The 27801-nt window shown below is 42.9% G+C and overlaps 1 protein-coding gene across 3 annotated transcripts in view; it reads right to left on the bottom strand.

Moving 5' to 3' along the window:
- Nucleotides 1-27801, bottom strand: part of WASF3 (WASP family member 3) — a 136223-nt gene that overhangs the window by 46835 nt on the left and 61587 nt on the right. The window lies entirely within an intron of this gene.

Raw genomic sequence — 27801 nt, 5'->3', positions numbered from 1 at the left:
AACAGGGACTGCAATGAAATGAAGAAAATTAAGCAACAAAAATCATGACGTCCACAAAGAAGCACAGAGCGATGCGGGGGGAGGCGTACGGTGGCAGACACTGTACAGACGGTGCAGACAAGCTACCGACCTGGATGTTCGACGAGAAACCGAATTCGTGGGTAGTTGGAAAGCTGGTTTGTGAAACTGGCCCAGGCATGAATTAGCTTTTAAATCATTTCTTAAAAGAGGGATTTATAAGAGTTTGGGGTAAATATAAGATTCAGGAGCTGGATGCTATGCATATAACACTCCCCTCGTCCCCATTCATTTTGTACTTATTTTTGTGGAAGCTAGCACAGGCCGTCTCCCACACAGGGAGTGTCTCGAAATGCACACGCGACTTGCTGATGTTCTCAGTGGGAAGGGCTCATATCCCGCTCTGATACCCCACCCACGCCTGCCCCATCCTTCGGCTTCATATCTGACATCCCCCTCCGGCGTCCCATAGCGTTGACGTAACACCCCGGGGGGACTTGGCAGCCCCACGTAAGGTGCTGACCCAGAGGCTTGCTCAGGATGTTATTAGGACACAAAAGAGAAAAGCTTAACTCTGTACACGTGCATTAACCATGTCTCCTACACCTGGATTCTGATACTTTGACATCCTGGAGGCAGATGGAGGTCCCTGGACTGGACAGCCTGCTCCTCCCAGAATCAGCCAATTCCCAGAGCTTGGAACTCACCCAGGAGCTCACGCTTCCTATGCAAACCTACCAACCCAGAAACTCCATCTCCTCTCTGCTCTCACACCCCAGGCCATTGTCCGCCCGCCCCAACCACCCCAGCGCCAGGGACCAGGCATCTAGGGACATTAGTATGCCCCAAAGCCTGCTGTAATAATCCGGCCAATCCCAAAACTGCTTGCCCCACCTCACTCATCCCTTCCCACAGGAGCCACAATAATGGCTCTTGCTCCCATTTCCTCTCTCGCTCCCTCCGTCACCAGGTAGCCCTGAAAGCTGGTGCTTTCCCACGTGGCCCACCCCTCCTCCTGGCATCTGTAATACTTATCTTTTCACTAGCAGTCATTGCTCCATGTGTTGGCCTCACCGTACACCACCTGTTCTGTTAATGTACTAATCTCCAAACCGCAGGGAAGTCTGAGATGGATTCCCATGAGGCACCGGGGCAGCTGCTCATCGGTGTCCCCACTGACCATTCCAAGCAAGCTGCCACCATGTCTGGGCCTGGAACCAGGCTAGGAATTTCCCCCAGGGTGGACTCTGAGCTTTCGGAACTCTGGGACCGCATCTACAAGTTCCATGTTTTCCACACTGACTTTTACGGTCCCCCAACAAAGCCTGAGCCCTGAAAAACCTTCTGCCAGTCGCACACACACCCACATGTGTAGACAGATACATCTCAATCTGGCCTTCTCCTCAGGAATTCGTCTGCGGTTGCTGCAGCATTTCAGCTCTAATTAACCCGAGCCTTCATTTCTCGCAACCGTTAGGCATCTACTTGGCACTCCCACTCTCGTCTAAATACAAATAACAACAGAGAGAAGCTATGCTACTCTCTTCCCAATTTTAGACAAATTGTTTTGCGGCTCCTTTTTAAAGTTCTAAGTATGTAGCAATGACTTTTATGGCTTTCCAATTCAGTGCAAAGTACTCTGACACATGTATTTTTCCCTGGATGGCCTTTATTTTATCGGACACTAATCCAGTTTTGAACAAATTGAACAGCAGGGTAGAGGTAACGGAGAAAATGCTGGGTCAGTCATTACTCTTGAAAATGCTTTGCAGTAACAAAAACAGACATGTAATGAACTAACCCTGTTAGTCACCAACAGATGACTTAAGTACGCCTCTCAGCTCCTTCGCTGGAAGAACTACGACCTTTCCAAATCATTCTTCCATGTTATTCTGTATGCTAAGAAAAAAACCCAAAGATTACTAATCAGATGTGTAAAGATTATTAGAGGTTACGTAAGGCACTACTATTAAACCTGCAGTCTGTCCAGCTTTTCTGGGAACTGCTTCAATTTAGAGAAAGACAACCTGGTTCACATAACGGTGAACTAGATTCCAGATGCGGCTGAAACCAGGCCAGAGCCTTTCCCTGGGAATTCGGAAATGGGACCCCCACACCCCGCGCAGCAGCTGCTCTCTTGAACAGCAGGGATGGCTAAGTCTTCCACCACAGGAAATGCAGATCGGCAGGGTTAGTTAGCAGCAAGGGAACGGAATGACGTAACAGACTGGCAAAGACAAGAGACAGACAAGGACACCCTAGATTGCCCAATCTCCCTCAGAGAAGATTCTTACAGTCCCCCCTCCCCCCCTTCACTGGGGGGTCAGACTTGCCTCCCAGTTTAATGGCTCTTCCAGCCTTTTCTCACTTCCTCTATTTCCTGCCACACAGGCATTTCCCCTAACCAAATCCTTACAGGTGTGATCCCATCTCAAGGGCCGTCTCTTGAGGACCCAGACGAATCCAAGTGGCTGCCAGAGTGGTCTGGGAAAACGAGTGGTAAGACAGGGATCTGGGCCTTGCGCACAGACCACTCTGCAGGCAATGAGGAGGCCATCTGGATGGGCAGGCATGGAGAGCCCTGCCATGAGACTGTGGTGCGCTGGCGAGAGATTTCTGTTGTAAGGGACCCGGAAACTGTCCTGGTAGAGAGAAAGACCATGATGGGCATAATAAGGCAGACGCCGGGAAGACACAGAAGGAAAAGCATCTACAAAAACAGCAGGGTTGGCTAGCTGCTGCTAGTGCGTACTGGTGGCCTGCCAGAGGGTAAGGAAGTATTGAAAGCTATTCACAAGCAGTTAATCGCTAGAAGCGGGAACACTCGAGCCTTCCTGGTGGGTATGAACAGGTCCTCATCGTGGCCTGTAATGGAACTGCGGACCTAACTGTGACCGCTCTGGAGCTCAGGACGTTCAAGTGCTCTAAGTGCTCTATTGTTATGCAGGTCCAGGCTGTGGATTTCGGGAATCCTAACAACTGGAACAGGGACTTCTGATGGACGCCCACGTTGATGCTGACTCCAAACACCTCCCCAGCGCCCACCAGGACCCTCTGGAAGTGCTGGGCACACCACTCTAGAGGCCTCCTCGCCACCAGTCGGCAGGCGCACTAGTGGCACACGACCCCTCCCCGATGCCCCATGGGAGCCCAGTGCCAGGCCTGGGCAGGGAGGCTGTCGGGTGCTGGCTGGGGTCGACAAGCCAGTGGTTGATGGGTATGTTCTGGAGGCCCTCGTAAGACACACACTTCTGGAGCGTGGGAGATAAACTCAGTGGAGGTTCTGGGTCTGATGACTCTGGTGAGGCTTCTAGGGGTGTGGCGGTAAGGGCATGCTGGGATGGCCCCTCCTAAGTAAAAGACAAACCTACAGGGAAGGAAGCACAGGGACTGTTAGGTCGGGTCCTCGGGGCAACCTGGCCAGAGACTGGGTGACACAGCAACCACCAGCTCTGAGTGTGGCCCCGAGCTCGAAAGACTCTGTCTCAGGGCCAGGCTTGGCGCAAGCAACATCGTGTTTGGGCCACCAGGACCCAGCGACCCTGGATGGTGCAGGCCGTGTTTGTAATGGGAAAAGCCACATATGGAGCCCCTGGCAAGCTGCCGTGAAAATCAAATGCATGCCCCCTGGGATTTCTAAGAAGGTCATGTCATCACAGCAAAGAATATAGCAAAGACATACCTTCAGAAGAAGCTCTTGGTGTGTGTATTACCAGGCCCTGGTAGAGATCATGGAACAGGAAGGGCCCAAGTAGCCAAGGTTCCCCTTGGTGAGTGAAGACTGTAGGTCAACTGGTCCATTAAGAGACGGAACTGGCATGACCCACATCAAGCCAGAGTGAGAAGCATGGCTGACTCCCACGAGCAGGAAGTCCACACCTCCAAGCCACTCATCACAGCAAACACGCATTCCATGCCCTGTACCTCTGGTGATATCCTGACTTGTATATCTAAAGGGAGGAGGACGGCAAACCTGAGCTGGGTTGACAGGTCAGCCTGACAAGGCGGGGGCGGGAGGGGGGGGACAACCAAAAAGCAACTATGGCTTTGGGACAGCAGCATTTGGGGATGGACCTCGAAGACTCTGGAGAGGAACCTCTTCCCCCATATGAGGCTGTGAGCAACACACCAGTTCACCCTGCATTGCAGAGACGGAGTCGTCGAGGCTGAAAATATGGATACTGGGCTGCCTGTCTGTGTGGTCAGGGGACTGGTAGGAAAGGAGCAGAAATATCAGTGACAAGGCAGTCTGGATAATAGCATGCGGGTGGAACTTTGGGAGTGGCCATCGTGTGAAGAGTTTTGTATCACACCAACCCCCACTGCAAAGGATCCCACCCTGGGGAAGGCACTGCATACAAAGGGGACAGCCCACAGGGCTGCAGCATCAACCCCCCAGAACTGGCCTGATGGGATCCCATACATCCTGCATCTGACCGGGGCCCCACTTCTCAGCAGTATCATATACCCCACCACCCAGATGCGGATGGCCCCAGAACACTGGAGGAGCCTTCTGAAAGCACACTGAAGCACTAGCTCAGGAGAGCCTGAAAGGACGGACGCTGTGCTTCCCCACGCAGTCTGTTACATCAAAGACCTCTCTAGGGCGCCATATGCCTAAGAATGACATACCAGTTTAGGAAACCAAGGGGTAGAAGCAGGAATGGCTCCACTTAGCATCACTGCCAAGAGCCCACTGAGCGGTTCTGTGCTTCCATCCCTGTACCACCAGACACTGCAGGACTAGGGGTCGGATTCCCCAAAGAGCTCACGCTTGGCAGAGGCATGGTCAGGGTCCCAGTGAACTGCATGTTCTGGCTCTGGACAGTACTCTGGACTCACTGGGCCAGGGACCAAGAAGTCAAGAGGAGTCCCCCATAAAGGCAGAGGAAGCTGACTGTGAGCAGGAGAATGGGTTGTGTTTACACAAGGGGCAGAGAGGAACAGTGTGGAGACCGGCTGACACCCATCTTGTCTGCTTCTGGGATCCGGATCACGGAAGGACCTATGTTACTTAGTGTGCTAATTCATGTGTGTGCACGCGAGCCCGTATCCACCGCACCCACTGATTTCCTGGAGGACCTAACTCATCACTGTTATTTCTCAGGGTGGGGATTGTTCTCTGCACCTCGTTTCAGGAAAGTTTCCTTACAGGGCAATTTTGTGCTTGCTTCTACTGAGACCCTGGCACAGGACTAGGGTTCTAATTTCTGAGAATTCAAGGTTTTTTCTGACTTCTGGAGCCCCAGGCAGATAGCAAGCCATTTCTCTGGGTTGGTGAGCAGTTTTTCTACTCCATTTTCAAGGGTTTTGACAACCCTCTGAACATGCCAGCATTCACTCAGAGGACTCAGTTCTACCTCGCTGCTTCAGGCTGGCCCAAGCCACACTTCCGCACTCTGGCCTTCATTAGAACCTAGCCTCCAGCCCCTGTTCCAGTGTCCCTCCCCCTCCAGACCCTCGCAGCTTCCAACACCCATGGATGGGCTACCAATGTGTTCCTTTCAGCATGGCGATGTTATTAAAAACTCATACATGGGGGGCGCCTGGGTGGCTCAGTGGGTTAAGCGTCTGTCTTCAGCTCAGGTCATGATCTGGGAGTCCTGGGATCGAGCCCACATCCCCCACATCGGGCTCCCTGCTCAGAGGGGCATCTGCTTCTCCCTCAGCCCCTCCCCCCCACTTGGGCTCTCGCTCTCTCGAATAAATAAAGTCTAAAGAAAACCCCACACATACATGCATACACTCTCAGTTAGGCTTCAGCCAGCATTTGTCTGAGTTCGCAGCAACTCGAGTAGCTCACTCCACTGTCTACGAATCATGCGTGAGGACACTCTTAAGAACCCCCAGCCCGAGCTCTGTCTCTCCCTCTGTCACTGTTAATGCATCATGCTTCCCTGTTCCTCTACCCTCCCCGATGTGGTCCTCTGAACAACAAGCAGTGACGCACATCAACCGGTGACGAGGTTTCATGAAAAACCAAAAGGGACTGGTGACTGGCAAGGGATGACAGGGATCGAGTGGGTAAAAACGGGGAAGGCAAATAGAGAGCATAAACGTACACTCTACTCTGATTTATGTATTACCTTAACAAATGAACCCCGCGTCCCTGTGTGTGCTCATTACACTTCCCCTGCCTGCCTTACGGCTGGTTCTGAGGCTCACATGAGAATGTGTGTGTTGGGGGAGGGGGAAGTAACATACTAATGGTACTATTACTTTAAAATAAGATATGTAATATTTTCCCCCAATTTTATTAACCCTACAATTAACCTACACCCATTCACACTTTCCTATAGCATGATTAATTGGAAGTTTTTTTCTATAAAGTCATAAAAACAATTCAACAAATGTTTAAAGCAGTATAAAGTTCTCTGAATGTCCCTTCCTAAACCATTCTTGTCTACACCAAACCATCTGGGACAAGCTGTCATCTTAGCAATCCAAATAATTGGTGGATCTTTCCAGATCTCAACAGTTACTGATTTTCAGTTTAATTTCATTGTATTCAGAAGACATGCTTTGTCTGAATTTGTCCAAATTTGTGGAGATTTGTCTGATGGCCCCCAAAAAGGGTCTTGGTTCCACGTGGATGTCACCCAGATGCATATTCAGCTGTGGTGACTGAGACGATATGATCTTCTATATTCTGAACGGATTCTTTCTAAACATGTTCTATGAACTGTGAGGCGGGCTGGAGCTGCCAACAATAATTGTTCGATTTGTCGATTTCTCCCTCGAGTTCTATCAGTTTTTGTTTATGTATTTGGAAAGTCCGTTGTTGAGTCTATACACACATTTAAGATTATTAAGTCTTCTTGATGAAATAACCCCAATGTCTTTATGTGATGCTCCATTTACCCCTGGACATAATCACTGTCCCGAAGTCTACTTCAGTCATAACTTCTTTTGGTCAGTGTTTATGCAATATAACTCCTCCCTTTCAACTTTAACCTTTCTGTGTCTTTATATTTAAAGTAGGTTTAAAATATCATGTAGTTTGGTCTTGCTTTTTTCTTTTTTTTTAAGGTTTTATTTATTTGACAGAGAGAGAGAGATCACAAGTCAGAGAGGCAGGCAGAGAGAGGGGGAAGCAGGCTCCCTGCCGAGCACAGAGAGCCCAATGCAGGCCTCGATTCAAGGACCCTGGGATCATGACCTGAGCTGAAGGCAGAGGCTTAAGCCACTAAGCCAACCAGGTGCCCTCGGTCTTGCTTTTTTATCCAGTCTGACAATTTCTGACTTGTAATTAGTGTGTTTCGATCATTTATGCTCAATGTAATGTTGGTATGGTAGAATTTAAACCTTCCTTCTTGCCAGTGGTTTTCTACAGGTCCCATCTGCTCTTTGCTCCATTTGCTTCTTTCTGTTTTCTTATAATTATTTTGTATTATGTCATCTTATCTCTATAACTGGTTTTTATTCACTTTTGTTTTAACTTTTTTTTAAAGTGGTTTCCCTAGGTCTTAAAATATTTTTAACGTGCCACAGTCTACCTTCAACATGGTTATGAACAGTAACTCTGGAACAGTGCACTTGTTTTCTTCCTCTAATGCTGAGTCCTATGGTGTCATACATTTCACTTACGTTATAAATCCACAACACACTGTTATTTTTACTTTGAACAATTACTGTATAAACCAATTAAAAATAAAAAATAAATGTTTACGCTCACCCTCATTTTTCATATCAGGGTCTCTTCATTTCTTTGTGCAGATTCAAACCGCCATCTGGCGCTTAGAACTTCTTTTAACATTTCTTATAGAGCTGATCTTCTGGCAATAAATTCCCCCACCTTCTGTTTGTCTGAAAAAGTCTTTAAATGGCCCTTATTTTAAAAAAAAAAAATTTTTTTTTTTTTTGTTGTACTTTTTTTATTTTTTTTATTTTTTTTTTCCTTTTTATTAATTTTTTCAGCATAACAGTATTCATTCTTTTTGCACAACACCCAGTGCTCCATGCAAAACGTGCCCCCCCATCACCCACCACCTGTTCCCCCAACCTCCCACCCCTGACCCTTCAAAACCCTCAGGTTGTTTTTCAGAGTCCATAGTCTCTTATGGTTCGCCTCCCCTCCCCAATGTCCATAGCCCGCTCCCCCTCTCCCAATCCCACCTCCCCCCAGCAACCCCCAGTTTGTTTTGTGAGATTAAGAGTCATTTATGGTTTGTCTCCCTCCCAATCCCATCTTGTTTCATTTACTCTTCTCCTATCCCCCTACCCCCCCATGTTGCTTCTCCATGTCCTCATATCAGGGAGATCATATGATAGTTGTCTTTCTCCGATTGACTTATTTCACTAAGCATGATACGCTCTAGTTCCATCCACGTCGTCGCAAATGGCAAGATTTCATTTCTTTTGATGGCTGCATAGTATTCCATTGTGTATATATACCACATCTTCTTGATCCATTCATCTGTTGATGGACATCTAGGTTCTTTCCATAGTCTGGCTATTGTAGACATTGCTGCTATAAACATTCGGGTACACGTGCCCCTTCGGATCACTATGTTTGTATCTTTAGGGTAAATACCCAGTAGTGCAATTGCTGGGTCATAGGGTAGTTCTATTTTCAACATTTTGAGGAACCTCCATGCTGTTTTCCAGAGTGGTTGCACCAGCTTGCATTCCCACCAACAGTGGAGGAGGGTTCCCCTTTCTCCACATCCTCGCCAGCATCTGTCATTTCCTGACTTGTTAATTTTAGCCATTCTGACTGGTGTGAGGTGATATCTCATTGTGGTTTTGATTTGTATTTCCCTGATGCCGAGTGACGTGGAGCACTTTTTCATGTGTCTGTTGGCCATCTGGATGTCTTCTTTGCAGAAATGTCTGTTCATGTCCTCTGCCCATTTCTTGATTGGATTGTTTGTTCTTTGGGTGTTGAGTTTGCTAAGTTCCTTATAGATTTTGGATACTAGCCCTTTATCTGATATGTCGTTTGCAAATATCTTCTCCCATTCTGTCAGCTGTCTTTGGGTTTTGTTAACTGTTTCCTTTGCTGTGCAAAAGCTTTTGATCTTGATGAAATCCCAATAGTTCATTTTCGCCCTTGCTTCCCTTGCCTTTGCCGTTGTTCCTAGGAAGATGTTGCTGCGGCTGAGGTCGAAGAGGTTGCTGCCTGCGTTCTCCTCAAGGATTTTGATGGATTCCTTTCTCACATTGAGGTCCTTCATCCATTTGGAGTCTATTTTCGTGTGTGGTGTAAGGAAGTGGTCCAATTTCATTTTTCTGCATGTGGCTGTCCAATTTTCCCAGCACCATTTATTGAAGAGGCTGTCTTTTTTCCATTGGACATTCTTTCCTGCTTTGTCGAAGATTAGTTGACCATAGAGATGAGGGTCGATTTCTGGGCTCTCTATTCTGTTCCACTGGTCTATGTGTCTGTTTTTGTGCCAGTACCATGCTGTCTTGATGATGACAGCTTTGTAATAGAGCTTGAAGTCCGGAATTGTGATGCCACCAACTTTGGCTTTGTTCTTCAATATTCCTTTGGCTATTCGAGGTCTTTTCTGGTTCCATATAAATTTTAGGATTATTTGTTCCATTTCTTTGAAAAAAATGGGTGGTATTTTGATAGGGATTGCATTAAATGTGTAGATTGCTTTAGGTAGCATAGACATTTTCACAATATTTATTCTTCCAATCCAGGAGCATGGAACATTTTTCCATTTTTTTGTGTCTTCCTCAATTTCTTTCATGAGTACTTTATAATTTTCTGTGTATAGATTCTTAGTCTCTTTGGTTAGGTTTATTCCTAGGTATCTTATAGTTTTGGGTACAATTGTGAATGGGATTGACTCCTTAATTTCTCTTTCTTCAGTCTTGTTGTTGGTGTACAGAAATGCAACTGATTTCTGTGCATTGATTTTATATCCTGACACTTTACTGAATTCCTGTACAAGTTCTAGCAGTTTTGGAGTGGAGTCTTTTCGGTTTTCCACATATAGTATCATATCATCTGCGAAGAGTGATAGTTTGACTTCTTCTTTACCAATTTGGATGCCTTTAATTTCTTTTTGTTGTCTGATTGCTGAGGCTAGGACTTCTAATACTATGTTGAATAGCAGTGGTGATAATGGACATCCCTGCCGTGTTCCTGACCTTAAGTGAAAAGCTTTCAGTTTTTCTCCATTGAGAATGATATTTGCGGTGGGTTTTTCATAGATGGCTTTGATAATATTGAGGTATGTGCCCTCTATCCCTACACTTTGAAGAGTTTTGATCAGGAAGGGATGCTGTACTTTGTCAAATGCTTTTTCAGCATCTATTGAGAGTATCATATGGTTCTTGTTCTTTCTTTTATTAATGTGTTCTATCACATTGATTGATTTGCGGATGTTGAACCAACCCTGCAGCCCTGGAATAAATCCCACTTGATCGTGGTGAATAATCCTTTTAATGTACTGTTGAATCCTATTGGCTAGTATTTTGGCGAGAATTTTTGCATCTGTGTTCATCAAGGATATTGGTCTGTAGTTCTCTTTTTTGGTGGGATCCTTGTCTGGTTTTGGGATCAAGGTGATGCTGGCCTCATAGAATGAGTTTGGAAGTTTTCCTTCCATTTCTATTTTTTGGAACAGTTTCAGGAGAATAGGAATGAGTTCTTCTTTAAATGTTTGGTAGAATTCCCCTGGGAAGCCGTCTGGCCCTGGGCTTTTGTTTGTTTGGAGATTTTGGATGACTGTTTCAATCTCCTTACTGGTTATGGGCCTGTTCAGGTTTTCTATTTCTTCCTGGTTCAGTTGTGGTAGTTTATATGTCTCTAGGAATGCATCCATTTCTTCCAGATTGGCCAATTTGTTGGCGTAGAGTTGCTCATAGTATGTTCTTATAATTGTCTGTATTTCTTTGGTGTTAGTTGTGATCTCTCCTCTTTCATTCATGATTTTATTGATTTGGGTCCTTTCTCTTTTCTTTTTGATGAGTCTGGCCAGGGGTTTATCAATCCTATTGATTCTTTCAAAGAACCAGCTCCTAGTTTCATTGATTTTTTCTATTGTTTTTTTGGTTTCTATTTCATTGATTTCTGCTCTGATCTTTATGATTTCTCTTCTCCTGCTGGGTTTAGGGTTTCTTTCTTGTTCTTTCTCCAGCTCCTTTACGCGTAGGGTTAGGTTGTGTACTTGAGACCTTTCTTGTTTCTTGAGAAAGGCTTGTACCGCTATATATTTTCCTCTCAGGACTGCCTTTGCTGTGTCCCACAGATTTTGAACTGTTGTGTTTTCATTATCATTTGTTTCCATGAATTTTTTCAATTCTTCTTTAATTTCCTGGTTGACCCATTCATTCTTTAGAAGGATGCTGTTTAGTCTCCATGTATTTGGGTTCTTTCCAGCTTTCGTCTTGTGATTGAGTTCTAGCTTCAGAGCATTGTGGTCTGAAAATATGCAGGGCATGATCCCAATCTTTTGATACCGGTTGAGACCTGATTTGTGACCCAGGATGTGATCTATTCTGGAGAAGGTTCCATGTGCACTAGAGAAGAATGTGTATTCTGTTGCTTTGGGATGAAATGTTCTGAATATATCTGTGATGTCCATCTGGTCCCGTGTGTCATTTAAGGCCTTTATTTCCTTGTTGATCTTTTGCTTGGATGATCTGTCCATTTCAGTGAGGGGAGTGTTAAAGTCCCCTACTATTATTGTATTATTATTGATGTGTTTCTTTGATTTTGTTATTAATTGGTTGACATAGTTGGCTGCTCCCACGTTAGGGGCATAGATATTTAAAATTGTTAGATCTTCTTGTTGGACAGACCCTTTGAGTAGGATATAGTGTCCTTCCTCATCTCTTATTATAGTCTTTGGCTTAAAATCTAATTGATCTGATATAAGGATTGCCACCCCAGCTTTCTTCTGATGCCCATTAGCATGGTAAATTGTTTTCCACCCCCTCACTTTAAATCTGGAGGTGTCTTCGCGTCTAAAATGAGTTTCTTGTAGGCAACATACTGATGGGCTTTGTTTTTTTATCCATTCTGATACCCTGTGTCTTTTGATTGGGGCATTTAGCCCATTAACATTCAGGGTAACTATTGAGAGATATGAATTTAGTGCCATTAGTAGCCTGTAAGGTGACTGTTACTGTATATTGTCTCTGTACCTTTCTGATCTACTACTTTTAGGCTCTCTCTTTGCTTAGAGGACCCCTTTCAATATTTCCTGTAGAGCTGGTTTGGTGTTTGCAAATTCTTTCAGTTTTTGTTTGTCCTGGAAGCTTTTGATCTCTCCTTCTATTTTCAATGATAGCCTAGCTGGATAGAGTATTCTTGGCTGCATGTTTTTCTCGTTGAGTGCTCTGAATATATCATGCCAGCTCTTTCTGGCCTGCCAGGTCTCTGTGGATAAGTCTGCCGCCAATCTAATATTTTTACCATTGTATGTTACTGATTTCTTTTCTCGGGCTGCTTTCAGGATTTTCTCTTTGTCACTAAGACTTGTAAATTTTACTATTAGGTGACGGGGTGTGGACCTATTCTTGTTGACTTTGAGGGGGGTTCTCTGCATCTCCTGGATTTTAATGCTTGTTCCCTTTGCCATATTAGGGAAATTCTCTCCAATGATTCTCTCCAATAGACCCTCTGCTCCCCTCTCTGTTTCTTCTTCTTCTGGAATCCCAATTATTCTAATGTTGTTTCGTCTTATGGTGTCACTTATCTCTCGAATTCTCCCCTCATGGTCCAGTAGCTGTTTGTCCCTCTTTTGCTCGGCTTCTTTATTCTCTGTCATTTGGTCTTCTATATCGCTAATTCTTTCTTCTGCCTCATTGATCCTAGCAGTGAGAGCCTCCATTTTTGATTGCACCTCATTAATAGCTTTTTTGATTTCAACTTGGTTAGACTTTAGTTCTTTAATTTCTCCAGTAAGGGCTTTAATATCTCCAGAGAGGGTTTCTCTAATATCTTCCATGCCTTTTTCGAGCCCGGCTAGAATGTTCAGAATCGTCATTCTGAACTCTTGATCTGACATAGTACCAATGTCTGTGTTGATTAGGTCCCTAGCCTTCGGTACTGTCTCTTGTTCTTTTGTTTGTGGTGATTTTTTCCGCCTTGTCATTTTGTCCAGATAAGAGGATATGAAGGAGCAAATAAACTACTAATAGGGTGGCAAAGACCCCGGAAAAATGCGCTGTAACCAAATCAGAAGAGACCCCAAATTGTGGGGGGGGGGGGAAGGGGATAAAAAACAGGTTCTTTCAGAAAGTGGTTGATTTTCTGTTTCTAGAGTTGCTGTTCTTCTTCTCTTCGCTCTCCCGTTGGATTTGTAGGTGTTTGCTATGTTTAGATAAGCTATCGAGCTGATCTCCTGTTACCTGATGTAGTCTCAGGCTGCTACTTCTCCGCCATCTTGACTCCTCCCCCAAATTTTTTTTTTTAAGTAGGCCCCATACCTACTGGGGCCTGAACTCACTACTCTGAGATCAAGACTCAGCCAGCCACGCACCCCTTATTTTCTAAAATATATTTTTTGCTGGGTATAAAAATTTGGATTGACAAGATTGGGTTTTTTTGTCTTTTGGAACTTTAAAGATGTTATTCTAGTATTATTCTTATCTTTGTTCCTCTATTTGTAATGTTCCTTCTCCCTATGGCTGCCTTCAAGACTTTCCTCTTTATCTTTGGTACTTTGGCAGCTTGCTTCTTGTGTTTACAGAATTGCGGGAGTGGTTCCCATTTTTTATCCTGCTTGGGATTCTCTGAAATCCTTGGATATGTATGTATTTTTTTTTTTTTTTTTTTGCTTCCATTAATTCTGGATAATTCTTAGTAACTGTTTCCTCATGTATTTCTTCTGGATAATACTTTCTTTTTCTTTCAGATTTCCAATTACATGTATATTACACTACTGATATTGTTCCATAGTTCTTGGATGTTTTGTACTACCCTCTGTATTTTCTTTTTCCCTCTGTGAAATAATAGAAGATGCATATTCATATCTGCCCTGGGTTCCTGGCACAGAGCTCCCCAAAGCTTCTAAGTGATAAGGGTACTAGGGACATCTGTTATTGTAATACTTGGTCTTTGATCCTGGCTTCTGACATGAAGCTCCTAAATTCCTTGTAATTTCCTGGGTGACAGGAATGTCTTGTGTTCTAACGAGGTGACCAATGGTGGGGTCCTAGATGAGGACTGATCACCAGAAAGACCAAACCATGATTAGAAGTTTCGAACTTTCAGCCCCATGCCCTATCCCCCTAACATCTTCTTTATCCATTCATCTATCAGTGGACACTTGGGTCACTTTCATATCTTGGCTATTGTAAATAATGCTGCAATAAACATAAAGGCGCACATATCATTTCAGATTGTTTTAAAAACAAATAGATTAAAAACAGACACATGAGAGGATGTTCAACATCACTAATCATCAGGGAAATGCAAACCAAAACTACAATGAGATCTTACCTCACACCTGGCAGCATGGCTATTATAAAAACAAACAAACAAAAAAGAAATGACAAGTGTTGGCAAGGATGCGGAGAAAAATGAACCCTTGTGCATGGTTGATGCGAATGCAAACTGGTGCAGCCACTGTGGAAAACAGTATGGCGATTCCTCAAAAAATTAAAAACAAAAATGCCACCTGATCCAATAATTTCATTTTACATTGTTGACTTAAGCTTCAGTTAGCAGGTTCTCTCCTCAGCTATGCTCAGTTTGCTAACAAACCCAACTAATGTTTTTTGTTTCCAGTAGTTTCCAGGTAACTTTTTTTAAAAGGTTTTGTCTCTGTTGATATTCTTTACAAGTCCGTGCATATTGTTCACTTTATTCTACTATATTCTTTAATACACTAATCACAGTTACTTTTAAGTTTCTGCTAGTTCCCACTTCTGGGTTATCTCTGAGCCTGTTCCTGTTGATAGTGTTCTCTCCTGACAACGGGCTATTTTTCTTGCCTTGTGTGGCATAATTTTTTGCTCAATGCTGGTCATCATTCATAGAACCCTGGCAACTTAGCTAAACAGTATTTCCACCTGGAAATGGGCTTGTGTGGTCTTCCAGCATGCCAATACTACAGAGGAGCTGAATAAACCTACGGCTATCCGACGTAGCAGAGCACGAAAATCCCCCAGCGATGGGCTGCTACCTTGTACCTGGTGTGGGGTCTGAAATGCCAGATTTTTCTTAGTGTCCCTGCTCCACCCAGCCGTTGCTTCACACCTGTGACATAAAGGAGTCCCTCTCCACACTCTCACCTTCCAGCAGAGAACTGTTGTTGCTTTGTTTCTAGATGTGAAGTTCATGGTAGGGGCAGGGAAAGTTCTTGGTTCTCCTGGTCCAGTCTGTATCTCAGGAAGGGCCTATGGACCTAGACCATGGAGCAGGGCCTCCTCAGCATTTGTGCCTTTCTTTCCTATGGCAGCCAAACTCCGTCTTGTATCTGCCTCTGTCTTCGGCAAGAGAGCTTTCTGTTCCTCATGCAACAAACACAAGGAGAACTCTGTTTTCTGTCATTGAAAGATCATGGGGCTAAGAAGTTGTCCTGCTTTTGCTACTACGCTTGGCCCCAGAAACAGACCTTTACTGGTTACAAAGCATGGACAAAAGGGTTTCCAAGCCTTCCTCTAGAAGCAGTAATATTTATGTGGGTCTTGGGGGCTAGCCAATCTCCTGCCCTCCCAGCAACTTCTGTGTCAATGGAGAGAAGGGGCAGGATAACAGACGTCCCATCCTGCCAGTCCCCCAGTATGGTCATCTCCCACATGGCTGTACCACCAATGGGGTCCCTTCTAGTCGCCAGGCTCACCACTCATCTTTCTCACTAGCACTTGGTAGAGGCCTGTGGAAAAGAGCTTGTGAGTGTGAATCCCCACTTGTATCTGGACTCCCAGTTATTCTAAACAGATGTGTTAACTCACATTCAACCTTTAAGAACTCATTTTAGCCACTTCTATGGTGGTCACCTGTTCCTCTCATGCTCTGCAAAACACAAAATAGCTTAAGTGTTCCTCTGTCCTCAAGAGGGCTTGCTACACTTCACCATTCAAGAAAAGTTAATAATTCACAGACCAATGGCTTCTTCTCTTTCTTACTGAGAGAAGCTATGTTTGTTTGCAACTTTTTACATCTTAACTGAAAGAGAAACTCTCTGTCATCATGATAAGAACAAGATGAACATATCAGCTTCCTCTTTTATTAAGACTTTAAAGAGCTAACTATATTCACAAAGCAAAAAGAAAGGAAACTGATATTCTCGAGGACTGAATATTTGAGTGTACTCGAAGTATTTGCATGCAGACCCCAAAGTGAGCAAACTCTTTTGGAAAAAAAGGAGTAACACTTAGTGTGGATCATTAGTATGGATAATCACTTTCGTGCATGGAATGTACTGCAACCGGCAGAATAAATTAAATTGAAACCCACAACTGTGATCATTCCCCAGCTTGGACTGCAACTGTAGGAAGGGCTGACTGGATCCAGAGTAACTTGTATTAACTACATTAAGTCTTTATGACATATTTTAAAACAATATTACTGATAGTGACAGCTGAGTGTACAAAATCGCATGAATAGATTAGGGGGTGGCTTCCTTCCTCCCCTCTGCAGCCGTGAAGACCATCTGTGAGTTTGAGAGCGTGCACAGCCAGCAGAAGCTGACAGTGCTACTGATTCTGTCTTTTCCATCCTTGATGTGCTGGTAACCCTTGCTCTGATTGCCGCGTGCCAGGCAATCAAAGTGCTGTGCGAGGTAGGACTAAACCACGCGTGTGGACCGTATTACCCACACTGAGCTAAACGTGTGCATACTGCAATAGATGTCGGGCTTTTTAATCATGTTGACTTCAATGTGTGAGTTTTGTACTCAAGAGTGACCCAAGCAGAGGTGGTCCTGGCCCCACACTCGTACAGAACAGAGTGACACAGTGCTGCCAAGCCTTGCTCTGACTTCCCATCACACTCCCCACCGGGCCCTTTTTATTTTGAAGGGCAAGGGCCATGTCTGTGCAGTCCAGTCTCGCAGCACGCTGCTTGTCTACTGACATTCCCCGGGAGATGTTTGCCCCTCATACTGCATTCCCACAGCCAGTGGAAGAGCCTAGGACTCATCAACTCCCAACCGGTTACATTACCTTCTAGAGCTCTCCTGCCTCACCTCCTCTTTTAGCTAAGCTTTAGATCAAAGCTGGGAGGGGTGGGCTGAGAGGGCGGGGGGGGGGGGGGGAACTGGGTGAGATTTAATCAATAGCGCTTTGCTGGGATAAATGATTACATTTTGCTATTCAGAACACGGTCTGTATGTTTCTGCATGATGAGACACAGGAAGGTACGGTGAAACAATACTAGATTAGGAACAGGCGGCCAGGCTTGTAGTCCCAGTTCTGTCACTAACACCATGTGACCCTGAGCAGGTATCACAGTGAAGGTGGGCCTCAGTTTCCTCTTAAGAAGAAGATATGCTCCCTCCATTCCCTCCAGCTCCAATATGCTCTGTTTTGTCCCTTCAGTTAGATATTTCACTGCCTTTCAGTGAGTCATCTCACTTCAAACTTCAAAGAATATTGCAGTCATCTGCTCTTCAAACACTTGGTGCATTCTTTCTATTCTTTAGCCTGCGCCAATACAAAGAGTAAAGAAAAAGAAGATACAATCCCTTTAGGGGCACCTGGATGGCTTGTTTGGTTAAGTGTCTGCCTTCAGCTCAGGTCACAGTCTCAGGGTCCTGGGATCGAGTCCTGCATCGGGCTCCCTGCTCAGCAGAGAGTCTGCTTCCCCCTCTCCCCCTCCTCATTCTCTCTCTCACAAGAAATAAATAAAATAAAATCCTTTAAAAAAAAAAAAAAGACACAATCCTTTTACCCAAGGAATTAATGGTTTAGTGAGAGACAAAGACATATAAATTAAGTTACAACTCAGCATGACAACCACTACATTATAGGTATTTCTCGTACCTGGCAAATTAACTTAAATTTAATTTAATTTAATTAGAAAGACTCCATGGTGGGTGAGGGAGGGGCACGCGGCATCACAGACCCTGCAGCATCACGCCTGGCGCATGGGGGCTGCTACTCATTAAGCACAACAGATGGGAAAACGGAGGTCCTCACTCAAGGTTTAAGGGACGCATTCCAGCACTTTTAAAAATCGCTAAGCAGCCTCAATAACTGTAACTATGCAAGTATCCCAGGGAAAACAGCAGATTCATGTCTGCAGACTAATGTGATGTACCTAAAGCCTGTCAAGTACCTATTTAATGAGGGCATTCTGACAGAAGAAGTGACCATTTGCCTTTTGTGGGTTATAAAAAGGCACCGAAAGACACTTCAGGTGGAAGGTAATATGTGGGTCTAACTGAAAAGGCAGAGATTCAATGTCTAGGTTGAGCCTTCTCCCCACCCAGGTTTTCCCCTTTGGCTCTTGTCTTGCAGTTTCTCTGCTGAGGGAAGAAAACTCAAAGCCTATATAAGTGATGAAAAGCAATCTGTCATAGGTGAGAATACAGGGAAGTAGAGTGAAATCTTGGCAAAGAACAATCACTAAGAACAATCCTTGGGTCTCTTTCCTCTGCTCTTCCTGGGGATCATGGGGGAGGGTGATGAATGCTACCAAAAAAAAAAAAAAGAAAGCCTCTGTTCTAGAACTTTCCACTATTTATTTCTATTTATCTAAATTTACCTAAATTGATTCTTATGCTTCTTTAGTATGGATTTTTTTTATTTAAATAAATTACTAAACTCTTATTAGATGTAAAACATGTTAAAAATGTATTCGTCTTCTGTTTCCAAGTCCCTGTATAATGCCCTGCTGCCCATATAACCAGACACTCAGTACATCTGACATGTATATATATATTTTATATATTTTATATATATTTTATACTTGAGCATACATCAGTTTTCTGTTTCTTTGCTGTGATTCAAATTCATCCTGATGCATGGTACTACTCCAGGAGCCCTGAAGATGCTTTTGCCAGGAACTATTTTCCTTCCCTATTTTGACCAGCCAGACAAAACCCACTATTTAATAAAATAAACTTTTTTAGATAAATGGAACCTGGGAGATATAGACTAACTTCTTCACATTTTATAGTCAGAGATGAAGACAAAAAGATCCCAGATGACCCACATTATAAGCTTTGCCAAGGACCCAGGAGACGGGAGAGGCTTACTCTCTGACTTGGCTGGTGCTCTGTCCACCACATTCCCATTTGTAAATGTTCCCCCATAAGCCGCATTTGTAAATATGCCACCAAGCCAAGGCAAACTCATTTCTGTGTTCTATCAGTATAGAAAGGCAGCCAAGGCAGCAACAATTCTCTGCCTTGGTATCCACGTAAGCCTTGACTTCCCATATGATGCTTCTATTCCCTCCTCTTCCAGGTACCCTCCCAGCACTGAACCAAGCACCTGACCATCTGCTGTGAGTGGTCCACTCCAACCATGAAAGGAAGAAGTTGATCTACATTTACAAATTTCTGTTTACGGAAGGTATCTTATTATTGTACTAAACAGGTGGTTTTTGTCCCCCAACTCCTGATGCTACACTGCTGCCATATGCGTAAGGGTAGAGCTCTTAATCTTACTCTGGTTTGTATTTTCAATACACATGAGTTTTTATAAGTAGCTGGCCTTTGGTTAACCATCCTGGAAAGCCGGATATTTGTGTCCTATCCTAGCTCCCAGGCTAGGGAAGCATTCCGCCTCCATCTCTGCTGAGGGTGACTCTGCATGACGCCCGGTAACTCAGATATCATTTGACATCGGCCAGAAAGTTATATGCATAAGACTATGAGTATATACCCAGTCTCTAAGGGGAATCAGAGAAAGGCTCTAGTGTGTGGGTATGGTAAGGAAAACTAAAGTTTAACATAATCTTTGAGACAAGGGGAAGGGACCCTCTCCTTTTCCTTGACTTGGGTAATAGGTAACTCATTGTTCTTCTTTAGGCCCTAGCAATACTAAGTAAATCAATCAAAATGAGGCATTTATAAGAACTAGGGTGTGTGTGTGTGTGTGTGTGTGTGTGTGTTGCTATCAACTCTTTACAGGAAATCATTTCAAAAGCTACATAATTTGAACAGGAAGACTGAAGAAAGAGAAACAAGTCTAGGTAAAAAGTATAAACAGAACTCCTTGTTTAGGCTTCTCCTTAGGCTTCGAATCCCCAGAAATGGAAAAAAACAGATCTACACTTAAAATATATGCAGTAAGATGAGAGAACTATAAATGATAGATACTCTCCAAAAGTTAAAAAGCAGAAATATTGGACTAAAGGACATAATAAACCAAACACAGGATAGCGATGATGTGGCCATCAGTGTGTGTGGCTGGAGATCCATAATGGGAAGACCTAGACAACTCACATCAGAAAAACACAAATAGCAACCAACCCAGAGATAAGAGGATACCCCATCTCCCTAGCAATCAGGATAGTGGAACCACAAGAAATACGATTTTTCTCCCTTACTATACGGGAAAATTTAAGTGTGTCTATCAAGTATCCAAAAGTTAAATAGTAGAGTTAGTTCATGGATGTGTAAATAATGGCAACTTGTCTTTCCAAAGGATTATAACCAATAAAACTAAGACTATCATATCCTTGACCTCCCATTTCTGCTTCTAATTCTTTTGAGAGAAATACTCTCACTTGTGCACAGGGATGCATGTACAATAATGTTCACTGCATCACTGCCATAGTGAAAAACTGGAAATGACTACGAGAGGGAAAGGTAGCTGTCAAAAGCAACAAGGTAAATATATATGGAGTGAACTCAAAAATATGGTGATAAATGAAAAAAGCAAGGTTCACAATAACACTAGAGCATTTGCACAAAAGTAACTACATATTTCCTTTATGTGTGAATATACAGATAGGCCTATCAAAGGTCTAGAAGAAAACATCCCAAGTTCATAACAGTGATTACCTCTAAGGGGGATGGATGGACATGAGAGTCAAAGAGTACTTTAACCTCAAATGGGTTTCAAGTTCTCAAAAAAAGAGAATATATTCAGGTATTGTATGTGTTATTATTGTTTTAATTCAGTGCCAACAAGTAAGAAATACTTGGTATATCAATAAATAACTATTATGGAAAAAACTGAATAAACTCAGCAGTGGGCAGGAAATGGATTTTTAAAAATTTTAACGAAATAAAAAGCACTAACAGTGGTCTTCTGCATAATTTTAATGAATGTTCATTGATGAACTCATCTGTTAATATAGTGGCTAAGAGTTACATCATGTGCCAGGCATTATTATGTGTTTTAAATATACTAATTCATTTAATTCTTACAAACTGAGGTAGAAACTATTTATTAATACTTCCCTGTGGCAGAGAAGAAACTGAAGCACCGAGAGTTAGGTAGACTTGACCAATACCTCCTAACAGTTAGCGGTGGAGCCTAGATTCAAAAGCAGGCAGTATGGACCGGCATCACTGTTTTCACCCACTATATAGACCCTTTGGCAACATGAGGGTTAGGGGCTCCTCTCACCGCCTGCGCTGTCAGAAATCCACATACAACTTTGGACTCCCCAAAAACTTAATGACTAACAGTCTACCGTTGACCAGAAGCCTTACCAGTAACGTAAAGTCAACTAACATACTTTGTATATTATATGTATTATAAACTGTATTCTTACAATAAAGCAAGCTAGAGAAAAGAAAATATTAAGAAAGACATAAGGAAGAGAAAATACATTTAAAGTACTGTACGATATAAAAAAAAAAAATTCACACAGAAGTGGACCCATGCAGTTCAAACCTGTACATGAATCTCTGTTAACAAAACAAAACAAAACAAAAGGCAACACACAAACTCAGTTTTTTAAAAAAGCTGAAGAGCATATCCAAAACAAAACAAGCAAGAAGGTGGAAAATTCTGCCTGCAAAAATATACCAGGCCAATGCTAACAACAAAAAGGGGGCAAGGACAGCAATATTACTATAAGACATGAGAGAAACAAGTGAAAAGCAATAAAATAAATGAAGGGAAATGCATGTTTCATATTGAGAACTTTTATTATCTTTTTTGGTACACGATGTCAACATACTTCAGAAACCAAAAGAATTCGTATTTTGAACTATATAATTAGCAAATTTTAACTGACAGTACTTTAAAAATCTGTACATAACAATGCAAGAATGTATTCTTTTTAAACATATATGAAAACTTTGGCCATGAACTAAGTAACACCAAAAAAAGTGAATGAATTTCAAAAAATTGAAATCGCACAGTAAGCACAGTGAATTAAATTAAAAATAAACAACATTTAGTAACTAGGGGATATTGGTAAGTCTGTCTCCAGGGTGTCCATCTTTGATTCTGAATCCCTGCTCTGGCTTCTGACAAGGAGTCTGGGGTACTTGAGGCCAGGCCAACTCAACACTCATCAACACTAGAATGGTAGATCTCCAGACTCAAGAAACAATGCACTGACCATCCTAGAGTCAACAAACACATTCGATAATAATTAAAAATCATTTCTGCCCTGAAGAGAGGACTACACCCTGGAAGGGATTAACCCGGGTACAGCTAGTTGAGAAGCTGGTCCTAAGGAAAGCGAACACAGTCCGAATATATTGACATAAAGGGGAAGAAAGGGTAGGAAAAAAGTGAAGAGGATGCCAAGGAGTTCGTGTGTCACTTGACGGAGGAAAGTGCCAAAAATAAGAATATAAATAAATCACATCTTACTCCCCAAAGTTACATTCTGGAATAAAAGGGGAAAAATTGCTAATAAAATGGACAGAACTAAAAATCACATACCTACTAAAGGTCTTATATGCAGAATACATAAAGAACTCTCAAAACTCAGTAATAAAGCAAACTATCCAATTAAATATACGAGCAAACGTTTTGAACAGACACTTTGCAGAGGATGAACTGAAAGAAACTCAACGGCTTTCATCATGAAGGCGGTGCCAATGAAGACCACAGTGAGGTGCAACCACACCCCTAAGAGAGTGGCCAGCTTTAGAAGGACCGACCACACCAGGTGCTGGTAGGGATGTGGAGCAAATGGAACGCTCACACCCTACTGAAGAAAATGGAAACTAACACAATCGCTTGTGAAAACAGTTTGGCAGTGTCCTAAAAGTTAAACACACCCACTGTATGATCCAGCCATTCCACTCCCAGGCATTTACGCAAAAGAAATAAAAGCACAGGCCCACATGCAGATTTGCAAAGAATGTTCATACAGCTTTACTGATAGTACCTCAAAAGGAGCCAAAATTAGAAACAATCCCCAAATCTACCAAAGGTGACTAGATAAACTCAGCTCATCAGCAATAACATGGTATGAATTATTGATATATGTAACAACATGAATTAATCTCAAGATAACTATGCTGAATAAAAATCAGACCAAAAAAAGAGTATATACTGTATAAAAAGTATATTCCTTTTATATAACTGTGATATTGTGATTTATAGTAAGAAATATATATTTGGTTTTCATCCCCATTTCTGGCACAGAGCTCCTAAAATCCCTGAAATTTCCTAAGTGATAAGAGCTACGATTTTCATAGTTGCAATAAATTCCTCTCCACCTCAGCTGAGTATGTTACTGAAGTGACTTTAGGAAAGCCACTAAGGATGGGGGCTGGTTGCCAGGGGAACCTACCATGTGATCAGAGGGTTGGAACTTTCAGACCCACCCACCCCCAACTTTGGGGAAAAGGGATGGACTTGATTGAGTTCAAGCACACCACGGGTCAATGATTTTAATCAATATGTATGTAATATGTATGTATGTATATGTAATAAAACCTCCATAAAAACGCAAAAGGACAGAGCTTCCAGGTTGGTGAGCCAGAATGCATTGCTATGTTGGGAGAGTGGTGTATCCCAAACCCCATGGGGACAGAAGTTCATGTGTTCTGCCAGACCTCTAGCTATTCAACCAGATCCTTCAAAATATTTTGTAATAAACTAGGAATCTAGTAAGCAAACTGGTGTCCTGAGTTCTGTAAGCCACTCAGGCTAATTAATAAACCCAAGAAGGGGGTCGTGGGAATGCCCAATTTAGAGCCAGTCGGAAGTGGAGCGAACAGTCTGGGCTTAAGAATGAAGTTGGGCAGGTTGTGGGGGAGGGGGCAGTGCAGTAGGACAGAACTTTTAACCTGTGGAGCTGATGCTGTCTCCAGAGAGATAAATGTCAGAACTGAGCGAAACTGCAGGACGCCCAGCTGGTGTCAAATTGCCTGATGTGTGGAAAACCCACACATTTGGTGTCAGAAAAGAAGAAGTGTTGTGTGAAGAATTTAGTGTACAGGAGACACATCACAGAGTGTTCTTTACAATAACATTCTAGGAAACGCAAACTAATCTACAGAGACAAAAAGCAGATCAGTGGTGGCTCTGGAGGTGGGAACTGACAGGAAGGAGGGATGATAAAGGGCCACAGGAACCTTCTGTGGGTAATGGCACACTCACCTTTTTGTTGATGGTGATGATGTCACGAGTGTGTGCACATGCCAGAACTTACAAGACTGTACATTTCAAATAGTCACAGTTTACTGTATGTCAATTATGGCTCCATTAAACCTCCCAAAATGGATCAGTGGAGATGGATACAAAATGAGGACAGAAAATTAATTTGGAGATCCCTGAACATTTCTTTACTACTTAGTTCTAACATGATGGCCAAGCCAAGATGACTCCATTGTGAGCCGCAGACACAGGACTGAGTATCACCACGGAAGAGACAGACACACAAGAGAAATTTAGCACAGAGACAGGCCACTGCTCCAAGAGTATTTACAAAGGGCCAGTTCGTGGCATCATAAGCAGCAATGAGCTCAGTTCCCTAAGGCAAGTTTTCCCCCTACACAATCCCCTCACCCAGAGGGCTCTGAACCCGCCAGCCTCATCAGGGAGTGTGTCACTGGAAAGTCTTCAAGCAGCTCAGCTCTCCAGCCCTGCAGGGAAGCAGCAAGCGGAAACCCTCGTTCCTCAAGATATGAGACCTGGGGGAGCCATTAAGTCCTTGCAGCAGCCATCACCCCCACCTGCTTGCCTGAAAGGGCTTCCAGGAGAAAGCCCACCTGCAGACCCACGGACCGCCACCAAGTGCAAGGAAGCCACTACATGTTACTCCTAGGAAACAAATAAATGCTTCTTTGACAAATAAAAAAGAATTGAACTACCTCCCTTTTCACCTTAATTGGACAGCAAGAGAAGCCATTAACCAGTACCACATTGTGATGAACATGAAAAGCTCCTACAGTTTACCACAATATTATTACTTCTAATCCACACGAAGTATTTGTTAAATTAATGCCCTTTTAAACAAAACTCAAATCGTCAGCTCCTCATTCAAGGTAATAATAAACAGGAGAACTATATACATTTTACAAGTAGAATGTTAAATTAAGCTAAAAAGGCACTGTTTTTATAATGTAAAATACAACAGTAAACACTCAGAATCTAAAAACATCAACAACATTTTAACACGTGCTAGAGACACAACTTTCAGAAAAATGCTGATCTCAAAGAACTTTAAAAATTCAGAAATAGGGGCGCCTGGGTGGCTCAGTGGGTTAAAGCCTCTGCCTTCGGCTCAGGTCATGATCCCGGGATCCTGGGATGGAGCCCTGCATCGGGCTCTCTGCTCTGCGGGGAGCCTGCTTCCTCCTCTCTCTCTGCCTGCCTCTCTGCCTAGTTATGATTTCTCTCTGTCAAATAAATAAAATATTTAAAAAAAAATTCAGAAATAATTTTTAGGTACTCAGAATTGACCTGATATCACCTATGAGGCTTAAGGCTTAAAAAGCTCTAGTTTTTGTTTCCAATTATCCAGTTAGCCATAAATTAAAAGTTTTCTCAAAAATTAGTCACCACCTCCTCTTTTTGTTAGGAAGTATCACCTATTTTTCTCTACCTTACTCATTCACATCATTTGAGAATGACATTCACCAAACAAATTTACAAAATCCGAAATGCATTAAAACTTGTTAAGTTCTTAGAGGAAAGAGCAAACTATAAGATACAAAATTAGACAATTTGCCAAGCGTGTGACAAAAATATTGTCACCAAACCCCAAAATACCCAGTTGAACCATATGAAATTACCACTTTTGTTAGTAAAAACAGGCAAATGTTGGTAATTTCACATGAAAGGACACAATTAAAAAGCAATAAAATTAAAATAACAATAAAGCTGTGAAATCTAGCAACTGTTTCCCTAGCATCCGTGCTACTAAACTGAATTTCGGTGTTTTTTGAAACAAAAAATATTCTGATGGCAATGTTTTTGGCAACAAGAAACTGCACTCATGAAAGAAAGTTAAGATCAATTAAATGGCTCTTTTAGTTAACTATTCCCAGTTGTCTGGGCCATGAAGGCAGGAAGAGAAATATGAGAGAGTAAAATTTCTCAAATTTGCAGCCAGTGTCCTTGGTCTCAAAACTTCAAGTCTGGCATCCTATCAACTCCATTCTTCTGAACGTATTCCAGCAAGTAAATCATGACACCATCCAAAGGTCAGGCAGGGTTTCTAGGTAACTTTATAAAAAATCGATGAACGGGGGCGCCTGGGTGGCTCAGTGGATTAAGCCGCTGCCTTCGGCTCAGGTCATGATCTCAGGGTCCTGGGATTGAGCCCCGCATCGGGCTCTCTGCTCCGCAGGGAGCCTGCTTCCTCCTCTCTCTCTGCCTGCCTCTCTGCCTACTTGTGGTGTCTCTCTCTGTCAAATAAATAAATAAAATCTTTAAAAAAAAAAAAAAATCGACGAACGAACCCAAATCATGAAGCTGACGGTAGTGGACCAGTTACAGATGGCGAATGGGAACACTTGTATACAGAAGCATTATACATAGCACGTCACCTGTGTCCTACATGCTACAACTTAATGGCACCCACTTCACAGCTAAAGAGGTCAGGGCTCAAGAAGTACCTTATCCAAGGGGACAGCACTAGTAAAATACAAAAGAACTGAAATTCAAAACTGATTTCTGTCAGACGCCAATTTTTTTTTTTTTTTAAATTGAGGTTTAACACTATATAGTTGACCCTCGGACAATAGGAGTTTGAACTGCGCAGGACCATTTATACGTGGTTTTTATTTTTGCTGGGGTTTTTTTTGTAAATATGGTACAATACTATAAACATACTCTCTCCTCGTGATCTTCCTAGTGGCACTGATATTTCTCTCACTTACCTTATTGCAAGAATACAGTTTCTCATGAATATGACACACAAAGTAGATGTTAATCAACTGCTTATGTTATCAGTGAGGCTTCCAGTCAACAAAAGGCTATTAGTAAAGCTTTTGAACAGTCAAGTTATGCGCAGATTTTCAGCGGCGTGCGGGCTGGCACTCCGACCCCTGTGCTGTTCGAGGGCCAACTGCGTTAGCTGCAGGTGCACGTCACAGTGATTTGAAATTTGTATAAAAATGATCATCCCTACATGGAGTGACAACAACTTGTAATGGGGACTTTTACGATATACTGTTTTCACAATGTCAAACATGCAATACAATATTACTAACTACAGTTGCCATGCTGTGCGTGACATCCCCAGGACTTATTTGGAAGTCTGTACCTTCTTCTTTTTGATAACAGCCATTCTAATATGTGTGAAGGGATATCTCACTGTGGTTTTGATTTGCATTTCCCTGATGATCAGTGATATTGAGCATCTTTTCATGTACCTGCTGCCCATCCAATGTCTTCTTTGAAAAAAATATTTATTCAGATTTTCTGCGCCCTTTTTAATATTTTTCTTGCTATTGAGTTGCATGAGCTTTTTATATATCTTGGATATTAACTTCTTATCAGAGATATGAGTTGCAAATATTTTCTTCCTTTCAGTAGTTTGCCTTTTCATTT

Source organism: Meles meles, chromosome 14, assembly GCF_922984935.1.
Source record: "Meles meles chromosome 14, mMelMel3.1 paternal haplotype, whole genome shotgun sequence".
In the NCBI taxonomy this organism is placed as follows: Eukaryota; Metazoa; Chordata; class Mammalia; order Carnivora; family Mustelidae; genus Meles; species Meles meles.
This window is presented reverse-complemented; position numbering and strand designations above follow the sequence as displayed.